Source organism: Lissotriton helveticus, chromosome 6, assembly GCF_964261635.1.
Source record: "Lissotriton helveticus chromosome 6, aLisHel1.1, whole genome shotgun sequence".
NCBI lineage: Eukaryota > Metazoa > Chordata > Amphibia > Caudata > Salamandridae > Lissotriton > Lissotriton helveticus.
This window is the reverse complement of record NC_136067.1, coordinates 2,118,311,930-2,118,329,745: the sequence shown is the minus strand read 5'-3', so window position 1 is coordinate 2,118,329,745 and position 17,816 is coordinate 2,118,311,930.

Below are 17,816 nucleotides of genomic sequence, written 5' to 3'. Positions count from 1 at the left end.
ATGGGACCAGTCACTAGCGCTACCTCCGTAGCTTTTTTGGTGCAGCTTCTTGTTTTATGCCGCATGATTGACTTTGAAGATGAAAAATGCTATACCAGATATTGAATGGCAGTAGCCTCGAAGAAGATTGGATGGCAGCCGGCCTACCTGGATGGTGGTTTCAGGGCGACGAGACAGGGATTCAGGGCCTGGGCCGTCCTCTGCCGTCCTTGAACGGCCTTAAACGGCCCGCTCTTTGCCCGGTCTTCGCCCCGTGCTCCGGCCCGCGTCGCGGTAGAGCTGAGGCCAGCAAAGAAGGAGGAGGCTAGGGGCGTGGCCGCCGGGGGAAGAGGCAGCAGCTGTGTGCAGCTGAGGCTGCTGGACCTCGCAGTCCCCCGGTAGGCTCCACGCACAATCTGCTGAATTTAGCCTCAACCTGGGAGCGCGTTGCTCTCCACTGACTGTGGAGCCGCTCACACCAGGGAGGACAGGGCAAGAAGGCGGTGAGCGGCACCCGCAGAGCGGGTGTCGCGAACAGTTGCAGGAAATGCAGGAAATGCAGGGAAGCACACAGCACGAGTCTGGCTCCTCACGGATGGCAGGTAAGAATCCCAGGAAGCGCCAGTCAGCCAGAAAACCCAGGCGGTGTTAAATGCGGAGGCTGGGGGCGTGGCCGCCGGGGGAAGAGGCAGCAGCTGTGTGCAGCTGAGGCTGCTGGACCTCGCAGTCCCCCGGTAGGCTCCACGCACAATCTGCTGAATTTAGCCTCAACCTGGGAGCGCGTTGCTCTCCACTGACTGTGGAGCCGCTCACACCAGGGAGGACAGGGCAAGAAGGCGGTGAGCGGCACCCGCGGAGCGGGTGTCGCGAACAGTTGCAGGAAATGCAGGGAAGCACACAGCACGAGTCTGGCTCCTCACGGATGGCAGGTAAGAATCCCAGGAAGCGCCAGTCAGCCAGAAAACCCAGGCGGTGTTAAATGCGGAGGCTGGGGGCGTGGCCGCCGGGGGAAGAGGCAGCAGCTGTGTGCAGCTGAGGCTGCTGGACCTCGCAGTCCCCCGGTAGGCTCCACGCACAATCTGCTGAATTTAGCCTCAACCTGGGAGAGCGTTGCTCTCCACTGACTGTGGAGCCGCTCACACCAGGGAGGACAGGGCAAGAAGGCGGTGAGCGGCACCCGCGGAGCGGGTGTCGCGAACAGTTGCAGGAAATGCAGGAAATGCAGGAAATGCAGGGAAGCACACAGCACGAGTCTGGCTCCTCACGGATGGCAGGTAAGAATCCCAGGAAGCGCTTTATTCATCAAATGGATACAGTGGATAACAAATGTTAAAAACAATAAAAAAATATATCATTAAACTTGTACATTTAAATACAAATACATCAGAAAATATTGCATAATATATAGCACAAAGCAATTCATTCTACAGTACAAAGCAGCTTATAAGTCAACAGAATGATCCTTAAACATATGATTGTTTTAAAAAATTTCACAACACCAATCATATGCACTGGATTATTGTAAAGCAAGACCAAGAAGCGACGTGTTTCGGTGGTATCCACAGGTCCAAACCACCTTCTTCAGGCTTTTACACAAAACGTATCCCGACACTTTAAAATCGTGCGAATCTGTAGCGGCGGAAAAAACCTCCTACTCTTCAGGAACCCACCGTATTAACAACGTGCGGTTCTATAGTGGGGGAAGAACCTCCTAGTCTTTAGTGGCCAGCAAGTCCTAGACGTCAATAAAAGACACTCCTCAAGATTTATGGAGTGTCTCCTGTCATCTTCTAAATGATGCTTCAATAGTTAAAAATAGGCCAGTAATGCTGCCGTTAGTTAGTTCTGGAAAAATGCTCCCTTTTTAGAACCAAAATGGCTATCATTTCCTGTTCGTCAAAGCTCTTAGTTTTCCAGTTTAGGTTTACAACAACAGGATTTTTAATCTCCTTGCAAAATGCTGATAAGGACGGACCAGTCACAGAAAGGCAATTCTCAAACTCCAGACAATCCAGAACTCCGCAGCTTAACTTGTCCTCTGCATTCCACGACAACACCACATCACCCAGCACCTACGAGCAGTCCACCGGCTCCCCGCTGAAAAGAGAGTAACCTTCAAGCTCCTCACTCATGCCTACAAATCCCCCACATCAGACCCCAATACCTCAACAAAAGAATTTCCTTCTATGCACCCAAGAGGAGCCTCTGCTCTGCCAAGCTTGCCCTGCCTGAAATCCCCCGCATCCACAGAGCAGAGGGGACGATCCTTCTCCTATATCGCAGCCAAGACCTGGAACGAACTCCCACTCAGCATTAGATGAACCCCCTTCTGAAAAGACCTCAAGACTTGGCTCTTTTAAATGAGATGAAACTGCTCAACCCCCCACTTCCCCTCCTAGCACCTTGAGACCCTCACGGGTGATGAGTGTGCTTCAAAAGTTCCTGATTTATTGATTGACTGACTTCCTGGCTCCCTCTCGTTGCCCTTGTGACGTATTTCACCTCACTGACAGTAGACTCCAACTCGATCACTCTCTTGCAAGACCTCTGCAACTATCCCTCTCATTTCTTCAAGTACAAAATTACTGCCATTTTAAGCAACTTCAGCACACAACTGGATCCAAACGAACTCACTAGATACCGCCTGATGTTAATCAAAGAACCAATGCTAACCACATTTCCCATCACCACCCAAGAAGAAACCGCTGCTACCATGAATTCATTCAACTCAGGGATCCCATAGGCCCCGACCCCACAACTCCAACTCTATAGGACTGCAACCCATCAGCACCATGCTCATTCTGTATGCCTCCTTCTCTTCTGTGACTATCCTCATTTTGCCCCCTCTGTGCACTGACATTTTTAAAGCGGCGGCTCCTCTGCTATGGCAAGGAGCGCCGCCCCACTGCTCTTTGAGCTGTGAAAAAAGGAAGTCATAATAATGCAACATTCTTATCATTTTATTTTTCCTTACTGAGGGAGGTTTACTGGGCGGGGTGGGACTGTTGTCCTAATAGCCAGTAGGGGATGAGTGGTTGGGGCATTATGATGTGGCCGGCCGTCTTTGCTGACAGATGCGTTGTGATTGGCTTAGGGGAGCCTGTGTGTGCTTCCTGCTTCCGGGAGGAACAGAAGAGGATGGAGCTCGACTGAGGTGGCGGCTGGCAGCCAGGTAAGTATTATTATTGATTTTTCTACCCCGTCCACCCGTACTTTTCAGAGGCAGCTGCCACTGCATTTTCACATAAAAAATCTTTCCCTCACAAATACATTCTGAATGAAGCTAGGTGTGCATGGAGCATGTATACAAGGAGGGGAAGCGTGCATGGGTCGTGCCTGGATGTAAAACAAGACACAGAACTACTACAAGCATCAGAAAGCACTTTACACCCGGCACTAACCTTTGGAGACACCTTTCCAATCTGGATATGGTTGGTTCATCTGAAAGGTCTGCAGGTCTTGGGTAGTGAGCTGCAACCTGCCCCCATCTCTGGCAAACTGTATCTTTACAAACAGAGGACTGTTTAGGATTGAGAGAGAAATTTCTGTAAATATATACGTTAGTATTGCACCACCCACGTCTTCCTTTTCTTGGTTTCCCAGCACCTTTCCTGTTGCGCACTCCAGCACTGTTATGGCATAGAGGCATTTCATCACCTTAGCTGCTGAGGCTATCTGCCCCAGTGATTGGCTCTTTTTATATTTGGGGAAATTTGCGCTTACCCCTCTTTTTTCCACATAAAGTATTCATGCCAAATTGCATCCTTTTTTTCCAACATCCTCTGGTTCATAAAGATACTCAGGGTTTGAACAATCCTCTCAAATCCACTGAGAAAATAGACAAAATACAGATGCATTTTGGTGTTTTGAGGAGCAGGGAAACTGGGTATATGTCTCGTATAAGAAAACACTTTTTTGTCTAAAAATGGCATCAATTAAATAGTTCATATTCCAACTTATAATAATAAGCAGTGTTGTATCAAAAAAAATGTTATCACAGTTTTTGTATTTTTCAAAGAGCTAATCAATTTCCTTAATCTTTGTGGTTTTAAACAACTTGCATTTTGGGATGGAAAAAGATTTATTTGAAACATGGGTGATCTTGGAAAGCTATACATTTCTGAAAAGTAGACATTTTCTTTTTTTAAATTTCTTTATTGATTTTTACAAATTAACATCCAAGACGTTTGCACATCATTCACCAACAACTTAAATGGTTAAATATTCCAAAGTCAGTTAAACATCGCAGGTATATGTTTGTTGCCAGGTCATAGTAGTAGTAATCTGGAAGCATGCAGGTACATCTCACATAGGACATTAGTCAGGGTAGTAGGGTCATTGAGTGTGGCCTTACTCACCAGTTTCTGGCTCTATGGACCATAGGCAGACATGGAAAGGTGGCCCAGTATCCCTGGGGCGCGAGAGGCTGGAAGTCTGCATAATCGTCACCCTCTCTCTCACGTTGGCTCATGCACCCAAGCAAGTCCAAGACAAGAAGCCCTTCCCCAGTGCAGCGCTATCTCCCGCTCACCCAGCAGTAATGCTAGGGAGACCAGTCAGCGATTAGAACAGGATATATTGAGGATGTAGCCCAGCAGTGACACCAGGGGATTGGGCACGAGTTTAATGTCGGTCAGAGTTCCAACACTGCTACCCAATAGGCATGTACAACTGGACAAGTCCTAGTAAGGTCAGTTCCCTCCCCCTCGCACTTCGTGCAGTTATCAGGTCTAGTGTGGTCGCATGTTGTAATAGCAGCAGGCAATAGGTAGCAACGGTGCAGAAATTTAAAGTGTAAGAGTGTGAGTCTCTGACATTGATGTGCGCCGGGATTGGGTGCAACAGTATGTCCACATTTTATCAGTTATCGTCACCCCTAGTTCTGCTGCCCATATCTCCCGTCCGGTAGATACGGGACGGTCGGGCCTCAATCCAATACATGCTCGATATATTCTTGAGGTCATATGGTCTCCCTCAGTGTCTACCATGGTCAGTGTTCACAGAGAGAGTCTTTAGTGGGTAGTAGCTAGGTGGGTACCAGCGATCTCAGAGTGTTACGAAGGCGTCTAAAAATAAAACAGTCCATGTACAACATGTCCCCCTCCCAGGGGCCCTCCACCAAGGGCGCAACATGCCCATCTGGGAACAGGTCACCAATAGTGTATAAGTTATACCGGTGTAGTGTACATTGTACTAGTTTCTCCCGGGTGAGCGGGAGCCAAGGATTGTCGTGTATTGGAATAGAGGGGGCCGCTCCCCAGCATATGTCACAAGCGCCGCCATGCCCAGCACGTGGTGGATACCGAATGTATGTCTTCAGTCCCTAGTGGTATGCCTTGGGTAAGATCTGAGAGTGTAATATTCCCTCCAGCAGCACCCGCTCTGGGCACAGGTAAGGTATCAGGGCATCCGAGTGGTACCAGCGATACGTGTGGGGGCATTGGGCTGCTAAGTAGTAAAGGTGTAAATCCAGGACTCCAAGGCCTCCTCATTCCAGAAAAAATGTGAGTGTATCCCACCAAATACAGGAGCGAGCTCCCGCACAGATCAGTCATATTAGGATTCTGCAGAGTGTATGGAAGAAGAGTTGTAACAGGGTTACAGGGATGTTAGTGAAGAGGTACAAGGAACGGGCCATGACAATCATTTATAGGTCTTGCAGACCTGCGTTGCAGCGAGCATGCGCCGCTCGCTCTGCGAGGCTTCTTGTAATCGAGCACATTTCAGTAGTGGAGTGTAGGCTCCGCCCCTTCTTTTCATTAGCTTGCGTCATGGTTCATGCTAAACGCTGGCTTTCGATTGTAAGTGAGGCTTTTTAGTTCCTCCTTGTTACCGCTGTGTCTCCTTTTGGCCCCGCCCACCCAGACTGGATCTTTCACATGCAGCATTACAATGTCTCCTTTATTACCGGGTAAGCACTCTTGTGCTCATTCGCACTTCATGGGCTGCTATGTACCACGCTATAGCACAGTGCTTGTTTTTTTATTTTTTATTGTGTAATGCTTTTTATTATTTATTTGTTTACTTTCTTTTCACTTTGGCGGCACAAGCGCTTTACCTTCAGCCATGTTAAGCTGAAGCATGGGTGCCGCGATTGTTGAAAAAGTAAAGAAATAGATTTTTTTCTATTTGTTTACTTTTGCTACAATTCACTTTAATATGGTTAAAGGTAAAGCACGGGTGCCACAATTGCTGCAAAAGTAAAGAAATAGAAAAAATAATCTATTTCTTTACTTTTTCAACAATCGCGGCACTAGCGCTTGATTAAAGTAAAGCACGAGTGCCGCGATTGTTGAAAAAGTAAAGAAATAGATGTTTTTTTATTTGTTTACTTTTGCTACAATTGCGGCACCCGCGCTGTACTTTAACATGGTTAAAGGTAAAGCGCTGGTGTAGCAAAAAATATATTAAAAAAAGAGTGGCCTGCCATTTTTTTCTATTTGTTTACTCTTGTTTACAATGCCAAAGGTTGCAAACTCGCAATTGCGGCACCTATAGCCTTGTAAATGCTTGTTTCTTTTGCCTACGTCTCACCACAGGCCAATGTGCACCTAACCAATGTACAGTGGTGGGATTTGATTTTACTAAGAACTTTCTACTACTCCTCCTCACCCCACACCCCACTTTGTTAAAGACTTCTGCTTTCCCCAAGCTTGACTTCCCACGCTGACTCTCTACCTGCAGCAGTGCCCGCCCCAGTTTGCCTAGTATATCTATGCCCCCCACAAGCATTGCCCCCCTTAACCCTTTCCCCCATGTTATAGAAAACCACCCACCAGACCTCCAAACCAAAATTATTTTTCCTAACTGGCCCTTCACTTTTCATCACAATGTTCTACCCATGGCCTGACAACCGCCTCCATTTCCCCTCCGAACCCCCTGGTTACCCCGCTGTCGTCTTCTCGCAATCGCCAGCTCAAATTTTGCAGCCTTTTGGTGGCTTAAACCCGTGCCATTCTCTGGCATCCTACAGGAGGCTTTAAGCAGGCTGTCAAATATTCATAGGCAAGAAGCCTGTGTGATCTCCGGAGCTGACGTCATCTGACATCACTCTCAATACGGAGGCTGTCGCATTAGCTCGGTGCTGACGTCATCTGACATCACTCTAGATACTGAGGCTGTAGCCTTAGCTCAGTGCTGACGTCATCTGACATCACTCTAGATACGGAGGCTGTAGCCTTAGCTCAGTGCTGACGTCATCTGACATCACTCTAGATACGGAGGCTGACGCCTCAGCTAGGTGCTGACGTCATCTGACATCACTCTAGATACTGAGGCTGTAGCCTTAGCTCAGTGCTGACGTCATCTGACATCACTCTAGATACGGAGGCTGTAGCCTTAGCTCAGTGCTGACGTCATCTGACATCACTCTAGATACGGAGGCTGACGCCTCAGCTAGGTGCTGACGTCATCTGACATCACTCTAGATACGGAGGCTGACGCCTCAGCTAGGTGCTGACGTCATCTGACATCACTCTAGATACTGAGGCTGTCGCATTAGCTCGGTGCTGACGTCTTCTGACATCACTCTAGATACGGAGGCTGACGCCTTAGCTCGGTGCTGACGTCATCTGACATCACTCTATATACGGAGGCTGACGCCTCAGCTAGGTGCTGACGTCATCTGACATCACTCTATATACGGAGGCTGACGCCTCAGCTAGGTGCTGACGTCATCTGACATCACTCTATATACGGAGGCTGCTGACGCCTCAGCTAGGTGCTGACGTCATCTGACATCACTCTAGATACTGAGGCTGTCGCCTTAGCTCGGTGCTGACGTCATCTGACATCACTCTAGATACGGGGGCTGTCGCATTAGCTCGGTGCTGACGTCATCTGACATCACTCTAGATACTGAGGCTGTCGCTTTAGCTCGGTGCTGACGTCATCTGACATCACTCTAGATACGGAGGCTGCTGACGCCTCAGCTAGGTGCTGACGTCATCTGACATCACTCTAGATACTGAGGCTGTCGCCTTAGCTCGGTGCTGACGTCATCTGACATCACTCTAGATACGGAGGCTGTCGCTTTAGCTCGGTGCTGACGTCATCTGACATCACTCTAGATACTGAGGCTGTAGCCTTAGCTCGGTGCTGACGTCATCTGACATCACTCTAGATACTGAGGCTGTCGCCTTAGCTCGGTGCTGACGTCATCTGACATCACTCTAGATACGGAGGCTGTCGCATTAGCTCGGTGCTGCTTCTATTGGGCCAATAAGAGGTTCCCAGGACGGCGGATCTTATTTTCCACCTCCTTGTAAAACGCCAGATGTGTTCCCGGTGGCAGCGGCGGGGCCCAAGGGCCACGGTCTGTCCAGATGCTTCCATTGCTGTTTCATGCGTCGCTCTTGATACTTGCCAGTGCTTGTCTCCACTGGATGGTTTAATATTCTAACCCTCCAGACTTACATGCGAGACGAGATAGCTTCTGCACCCAAACCTTTTTTTATTTTTTGTGATGTGTGAGGTTTTCCCTGACGTGACGGAAGAAATGAAATCCGATCTTGCCAAAGAATGATGTACTATTTTCTTTATTGAAAGTCAAGAGGTTAGGTTTGGACAATTGTCTGTGTATTTTTTCTGTATATGCTGCCCGTTTCTTAACTAGTTTGCTATCGGTGTTTTGCAGACCCCGGGGCTGAATTAGTATGTCATAAGCACCAGTGGCTCTGTAAATGCACCTTCGTTCTACAGCTATTTTTCATTCGAGATTCTTACTCTGATCAACGCTGTACAGTGTCTTTTTTATGATCTTTAGTTATTAGATTTGTTTCTTACTTTTGCATTTTTTCAGCATTATATTTCTAGCATGTGCAATGTTACTATTTTGTTTGTCCCTAACATCCATGGTGCAGGGCTGTACATATGTGTATGCTGTTAAGATATGTGGTTTGTTTCGTCACCATTCACTGGGTATTGGGTGGGATGCTGCCCTAGCCCCGGCATTAGCTCAAAGAATAGTTTAGTCGAATGCTGCAGACTCATTTTTGTGATTCTAGATTTGTACGTTAACGCCTTTCGTTATTTCTTTTTCTGTGTTTTTTACCAGTTTTGTTAGTGTATTTGTAGCAGTTTGTGTAGGGTACAGTAAAACCAAAATAGCTCATTTGGGCAAGCGTGCTCCACGGACCAGTTGGGAGACAAATACATCCAGTTTACTTCCACTGTTAGACATGTTTATTCTTGGATGTGGCTGCTGTCTGGAAATGGTACATATTCCCTTTATTGTCATCTTTGGATTCAGTTTCGAAGTATTTTCATCAGCGGCATGTTTGGCCTTTGGTGTTGTACTTGCATTGCTGACATTTCCTGTGATTGACTAACTTCCATGCTCTTGTCTACTGATGGATGTGAAGTGCACTTTGTTTCTGTTGTTCCCTGGCCCTCTCCTAGGCTGGTCTTTCAACAAATGCATGAACAGACCATGTACCAGAAACAAGCGTATTCAGTGTCTACAGAGCGGTATGAGAGATGCAACTCCTCTGGAGGCTCCTTCTCAGGACTTGCAGTACATTAATGCAATGCAACAGGTCTCGCATTCTCGCGAGTTTGAGCTATTGGCAGTGTACATGACAATGCCTTTCATTTATGTTTTAAAAACCAAAACATATATAAAAGGCATTGTCATATATATATAAAAGGCATTGTCATTTATAATGCCAATAGCTTAAACTTTCAAAAATGCGAGACCTATTGCATTGCAAATAATCGTTCTTATGGCCACTTGTCTCGCCATTGATAGGGGGAGTTGGATCTAGCCATCCACCTGCGTGTTACGATCAGCCATTGTCAGGCCATAATTGAGATTTAGAATTTGTTCCTTGTCGCCCAAGTATTTTCTCCCATCCACGGCCCACTTAAGGGTACATTCTGCTGGTGGTGGGCGAGTCGCCTCCATAAGTGGAAACAGTTCTGATTTAGCCCAGTTTATGCGGAGGCGATAAAGTTCACCAAATATCGCATAAGTGGGGGGGAGGTTGAGATGGGGGTCCCGGATTAATAGCAGGATGTCGTCTGCGTATAGCGTCTTCACAAGAGGCCCGTGAGTGAGATGTAGTCCATGATGCAGGCAAATACTTTCCTGCATCGCCCGGACCAGGTAATCCATCGCCATAAGGAATAGGAGGGGAGACAACGACATCCCTGTCTAATGCCATCCAGAATCAGAAATGCATCTGACAGGGCGCCGTTCACCCGTATCCGAGCCACTGGGTTGGTATATAAGAGACTGATCAGTGCGGTGAACAGGGGGGATACCAAGTTTACCCAGAACGACCCTGAGGAAGGGCCCCTCGAGAGAATCAAAGGCCTTTTCTGCGTCTAACAGGGCCACTGCCACGGGGATGGAAGGGGACATTTTATTGAGCACCGCAAGGACTGTTCTAATATTAAGAGAGGGGGTTCTCTGTGGAACAAAGCCAATTGGTCCAGAGAGATAAGTTATTCCATTAACAGCACCAGACAAGTTGCTGGTGCTTTAGCCAATATCTGATTGTCTAAGTTCAGCAGTGACAGGGGGCGGTATGAAGCCTGGGATCTTTGCCGGGTTTCAAGAACAGGGTCAGGACCGCCTCTCGAAGTGTGGGAGGCTGGATGCCCTCTGTTAAGGCCTCGTTGTATGATGTCAAAAGGTGCTTGGCCATCTGTTGTTTAAAAGCTTCATAAAAGCCCCCGTTAAACCGTCAAGAAGAGGGGCCTTGGACCCATCTAACACAGGACAATGGTTCCTGCGGCCCATGTGTCTGGATACTTTATAGGGAGGACGCCCAATGGCAAATATGTGTGTGCGGTGAATGTCAGAAGGAGAATCAGTCACACACTAGATGTAGTTATCAAAAAAGACAATTATACTGAGTGTTAATATTTTCACAAAAAATGTACACATATAAGTGCGCGGTATCCCAAGTGAAATAGAAGCTTATAAAGGGAAAGGGGTGTGACTGAGTGGTACAAGGGCTTCCATGTACAACAAACTACCACAATACAATATGTTCAGATCATCAATCAGTCCTCTAGAACAATGCTAACGGTCTGTGAGAGTGGTTCGTTTATAGAGTGTGTTGAGGACGTTTCGACCCCACGAACAATGAGGGGGTCTCATCAGGACCTTATGATATGGAACACCTGGAACAAAGTGATAAGGGAAAATGACATGAACTGCCAAAACAGCAACAAGGGGGGTGAATAGCTCAGTTAGCGCCTATTTGAAAAATACCTGAGTTGTGCCATCAGACTGCCAATGTGCTCAGTGTCAAACACCAGCGGATTGAAGTGGCTCAAGACTGGAGTGAGAAGGAAAATGAATACTCACAGTGGGGCCCGGCCGGCACTGTTAGTAAGACAGAGACAAGCAACGGTTGAGTATAGGAACTACATTGGATGATGAACTCGTATATACATGATTATCGGAGGTACTCACCCCCGGTGAGGGGGGATAGCAGTCCTGTTCGGTCTTTGGGTAAGTTCCCTCCAATCGTGGGACGGGGTTGTTTACTTCCCAACCAGGGAAAGTCCCACATTGGTCGTAGATATGAAAGGTCAGCACGGGCACGGACAGTAGTCACCTGATTCAGATCTATGTGAAAGGCGATATAGGGAGTGACCATCTCTACACACTTGTTGTTAAAAAGCTGTGTGATGGAGGTGAGGAGAAACAACCACAACCATATCTTGTGGGTAGGGGGGGTCATTAGCTGCCTAATCATGAACAAACACCATCTATGCAAACAATCATACCAATACTGTATAGAGGTATACGGTGAAGAGGGCTCTAAAAGTGTATAGTATCAGTGAGCAGCGCAGGCGTTGAGGAGTACAGATCAAGGGATCTATATAGGCCCATTAATTGTATTTATTATGATGAGACTGCCCGTTGTCCACTTGTGGGCGCTATGTTGCTGGTAAAACCATCGATGGTGAGGCAATTATTCAAAGGGGGAATCAAGGTCCGAGATCGCAAACCTATGTGTTGCTTTAAGCTAAAAAATTATCACCCCCCAGGGCATTGCTCCCAACCCGTGGTTACATCTGTATTAAAAATACTCCCTCCATGGTGTGTAGATATCGCCTCGCTGGATGCCGGAGTGCAAAGAATATGGAACGGGTCATACATTTCCTCGTGGTCAATCCCCGTGATATACACGACACTCCCCCCCCCACGAGCAGGAATGAGAGGCGTGTAGATGCCTTTGGAAATATGAACTAAAGAGTCTTACCTGATTAAGCAGATATGCCATGTCAGGGGCGGCCGCAGAGGTCAGGGGTCGTGAGGACGGAGGGCGGTGAGGCGTCTCCCCCCCCGCAGAAGATTCTGCAATGAGTCAATTGCCGGAGCGCGTGCACTTCTCACTAATTAGGAAGCTGAGCCAAAAGGCCCCTGTGGAGTGACGTGCCACCGTCCATTGCGGTGTGAGGATGACATCAATTCTATATGGAACCCAGAATGAAGGAAGCATAGAAAAATGAGTAGCGTTCATAGTAAAAAAGTCTTGAGCCATAAGACAATATTTGTATAAGAGAGAGATTCGTTTGGATAGACTGAGATATGGTAGAATAGTATGGGTGAGGCGAGGGGGCATTATGTAAAATAAAAACAACAGAAACACTATGTTTTGTTGTAGATTACAAAACACACATTTCTAAAACATCATCATATACGGGCACATGCATCATTGTCAATTGCATTCGCAAACGGTGCGAATCGCAATGTTTGGCCGTTTGCAAATGCAATTGACAAATTTGGGATGCATCATGTTTTTTGCAATTTTAGAAATCGTAATCATGTTGGGATTTCTAAAATTGCGATTGCATTTAAGAAATCGCAATTTGAGATTTCTTAAATGGAATGCATGAACATTTTAAATTTGCGAATTCGCAAATAGGGAGAGGTAAATTACCATGAAGTTATCCTTCATGGTAATTTGCGAACACTTTCAAAAATGCACAAAATTCCATTTTTGAAAGTTTCATTTTACACACACACATGTCCTTGGGGCATGTGTGTGTGAAAAATGCACTCACAGTTAAATTTCAGGGGTGCAGGGGGGAGGGTCTTTTGGACCCCCCCTGCACCCTTGAAATTGCATTCTCAATTTGCGATCCGCCAATTGCTAATCACAAATTGTGAATGCCTTCCCATTCATTGCTATGGGCCTCTTGGCCCATAGAAATCAATGGGAAGTGATTCCTTAATTGCGATTCGCAAATTGTGAATCGCAATTAAGGATTTTTAAGAAATCGCAAAAAAAATTGCGATTTCTTAATGCATAGCCTTTTGCGATTTCTTAATTGCGATTCCTTAATTTTCACAATTAAGAAATCGCAAACGGCAACAATGATGCATGTGGCCGATAGTTTTCATGTGATAATGACAGCCAGTGTGTTTGCGTAATCACAATCTTGCATATTTCACATATTTGGGTACATTTGTTTATAAGCAGGTTGTATACAGTTAGTATTTGCTGTGCTTCTCAGACAGTGAATCTTCCGCTACAATATTGTGTTCACAGCCTGTGACCAGAGATGGCTTATGTTGCTGTTGTCATAATTTACATATTGCACATATCAGAGTACAGCTATTTTTTGGCGGGATGTGCACACTAAGTATGAGCCGTACTTACCAGATAGTAAATCTTCTGCCACATTGTTGGATCCCTATCAGGGAAGAGGGGATGAAAAAGGGGGAAAAAGAGAGCGAGAGAGAGAAAGGGAGGTACATGATGATTTGGAATTGTTCATCTGGTAAGTGTATCTAATTGTTCAGAGTGGTCACAAAACCACGCCATTCTTCAACAGTATTGAGTCCACGGGTGATAGAATCCACGACATTCTAGTCTTCGGAGGATCTCTGTAATATACCCACCTCTTTCTGGTATGGTGGCCACGTCCGTCACCTGCCATTTGATGTCATCAGCAGGGTGGCCCATTGTCTGACAGTGTGTGACCACGGGTGCGTTCAGTTCTCCGCATCTTATTCTGCTGCCGTGTTGACTGATCCGCATCTTGATTGGATGCGAATTCTGACCAATATATATCAAATCACAAGGACACCAAATGCAATAAATTACATTTCGAGAGTTACAATTAGAGAAAAAATCAAGTTCCTGTTTCTTGTTAGCGTACTCGTAGACCTTTGCATCAAATGAAAAAATACAAGCTGTACAATTTCCACATTTGAAGTGACCCTTTATTTGTGGCAGGCCCCGTATACTTTCCATTGTTCTCATCTTGTTCCCTGATGTACTTGATGCTGGGGAGTGTACCAGAAGATCTTCAATGTTTTTGCCACATTTGAAGGCAAAAGGAGGGTTCAATGTTCGTGATCAAGTGCTAGTTTTGGTGAAATTGCTTGCGCACTTTGTTGGTACGGGGGCCAAAGGTGGTAATACAAATTAGTTTGCTACATGGGGTCTTTTTTTTGGTGGCCATCAGTTCTTCCCTAGGGCAAAAGCACGCACGTTTCATAGAGTTCCTCACTATTTTATTCTGGTAGCCTCCACTGATCAATTTTGTTTTAAGAACTAGGGCCTCTGGCAAACAGTCTTCTTTGTTAGAGCACTTTGTAGAGCAGTATCTGCTTAGCCTTAAAAATTGACCAAAAGGTAGCCCCTCACGTAGTGCTCTGGGATGGTTGCTTTTATACGAGAGAAGGGTATTCCTTTTGGTGGGTTTTCTATGAAGGCTGGTATATAGTCTACCCTCCTTATGTCCGATGGATAAGCCAAGGAAAGAAATTTCAGATATTTTTATGGTGGCAGTAAAGGTGAGGAGTTCACTGATAGACAGCTGTAATTATTTGCGAGTGGATTAGGGTGAAACTCCAAGTTAAATTGCACAAAGAATATTGTCACCTGAATGTCTGTGTAATAACAGTGGTAATGGTTATGTACATGAATGTATTTATTTATTTTTTAGATGCCCCTGACGAAGGGAGCAATCCCGAAATGCATTGGGCTTTTTAATAAAGAGAATGTGACATGCGGCAACCATCGTTCCTGTGTCTTTGTGAACATCTCTGCACGGCAGTTGAATGAATAAAATGGATTGAAGAAAAGTTTAAAATGAAATAGAACATGGAATTTAATAAGAGAAGAAAAAGAGTATTTAATTGATTTGATTCATTTGGCCTTGTGGCTGTGCTGCCCGTATGGGACCATAAGCGTGGTCCCTTTGTGTTCAGTATAGTCTACCCTCCTCATGTCCGATGGATAAGCCAAGGAAAGAAATTTCAGCTTTTTTTATAGTGGCAGTAAAGGTGAGGAGTTTTTGGGCGTTTTTGAGGTACAGCACGAAGTCGTGAAAATCGGCTTCACTCCCAGACCAAATCAGGAAAATATTATCAATATACCGCTTCCACACAGAGATGTTGGAACAATATCTATTCTGATGAGACCAGACATATCTGTGTTCAACATGATCCATGTGAATATTCGCAAAGTTTGGAGCAAAAACTGCCCCCATCGAAGTGCCAGGACATTGTTGGTAAAAATGGCCTTCGGAAAGAAAATAGTTGCGTTGAAGTGCTATCCTTAATAACAATATGATAAAGTTTGTTGGCACTTGTGTGGGTTGGTAAACAGACATAATATCGATTCCAAAATATCGACTGGACTTTAATATCGAGGTGAAAATATAGACTAGACAAAATATCGACCAGACATAATATAGACTACAAAAATATCGAGTAATATCGAGATTAATAGCCAAAATATCGAATCAAAAATATAGACTAGACATAATATCGACTAGATAGAATATAGACAACAAAAAAATCGAAAATAAGGTAAGTTTTTAATAATTTGTAATAATTGTGTAATATAAATCTGTACCGGGTTGTGGGTTTATAGGGGAATAGGGTGGGAAGTAATTTAATTATAATTAATTCAATCTGTAATATCATTGTAATTGTTAATTAATTATTAATTGTTAATTAATTACAATATAATTGGTCATTAATAATAATCGATTAATTGATCAATAATTAATTTTTAGTAAATTATTTTGTGTAGCGGGTTGTGGGTTTATAGGGGAATAGGGTGGGAAGTAATTTAAATATAATTAATTAATTATGTAAAATAATTATAATTGTTAATTAATTATTAATTGGTAAATAATAAAAATTTAATTGGTAAATAATTATAATTGAATAATTGATAAATCATTATTTTCTAGTAAATTATTTTCTGTAGCGGGTTGTGGGTTTATAGGGGAATAGAGTGGAAAGTAACTTAAATATAATTAATTAATTATGTAAATTAATAATAATTGTTAATTATTAATTGGTAATTAATTAAAATATAATTGGTAATTAATGATAGTTGATTAATTGATAAATAATTAATTTTTAGTAAATTATTTTCTGTAGCGGGTTGTGGGTTTATAGGGGAATAGGGTGGGAAGTAATTTAATTATAATTAATTAATTATATAAATTAATAATAATTGTTAATTAATTATTAATTGGTAATTAATAATAATTGATTAATTGATCAATAATTAATTTTTAGTAAATTATTTTCTGTAGTGGGTTGTGGGTTTATAGGGGAATAGGGTGGGAAGTAATTTAATTATAATTAATCAATTATGTAAATTAATAATAATTAATTAATTATTAATTGGTAATTAATTATAAATATTTAGTTGATAAATAATTAATATTTAGTAAATTATGTTCTGTAGTGGGTTGTGAGTTTATAGGGGGATAGGGTGGGAAGTAATTTAATAATAAATAATTAATTATGTAAATTAATTAAAATTGTTAATTAATTAATAATTGTCCATTAAATAAAATTTAATTGGTAAATAAAAGTAATTGGTATTGGAAATTAAATTTAATTGGTAATAATATTTCTATTAATTATATTTATTTATGAAGTTTTTACTTTTTCTACTGTTGCACTCACTGGAGTGGGAATAGTAATTTTTACCCCTATGCTATCCATCGTTTTCCCTACTGTTGCACCCACTGGTGTGGGAATAGTAATTTTTACCACAACGCTATCCAACGCTTTCCCTACTGTTGCATCCACTGGAGTGGGAATAGAAATTTTTACTCCTACGCTATTCAACGATTTCCCTACTGTTGCACTCTTTGGAGTGGGAATAGTAATTTTTACCCCTACGCTATCCAACGCTTTCCCTACTGTTGCACCCACTGGAGTGGGGATAGTAATTTTAACCCCTACGCTATCCAGCGCTTTCCCTACTGTTGCACCCACTGGAGTGGGAATAGTGGGAATAGTCATTTTTACCCTACGCTATCCAGCGCTTTCCCTACTGTTGCACCCACTGGAGTGGGAATAGTAATTTTAACCCCTACGCTATCCAGCGCTTTCCGTACTGTTGCACCCACTGGAGTGGGAATAGTAATTTTAACCCCTACGCTATCCAACGCTTTCCCTACTGTTGCACCCACTGGAGTGGGAATAGTAATTTTTACCCCTACGCTATCCAGCGCTTTCCCTACTGTTGCACACATTGGAGTTGGAATAGTAATTTTTACCCCTACGCTATCCAACGCTTTCCCTACTGTTGCACCCACTGGAGTGGGAATAGTAAATTTTACCCCTACGCTATCCAACGCTTTTGCTACTGTTGAACTCACTAGATCGGCCCATACAGTTTAATAGTATTATGTTTTTTTATCATTGTTACTTGGTGGGCGCCCAGTCGGAGAAGAGCGTGGTACAGCGCTGTTGAATTTGTCATGACAATTTATTATAGTAGACTCTGGAACAGGAAAAGGGCTTTGTCAAGATGCCTAGTGACCATAAGTCAGCTTTGTAAACAGGACACATCACTGGAGTGTCATCCCGTCACCACAACCAGCAGTGA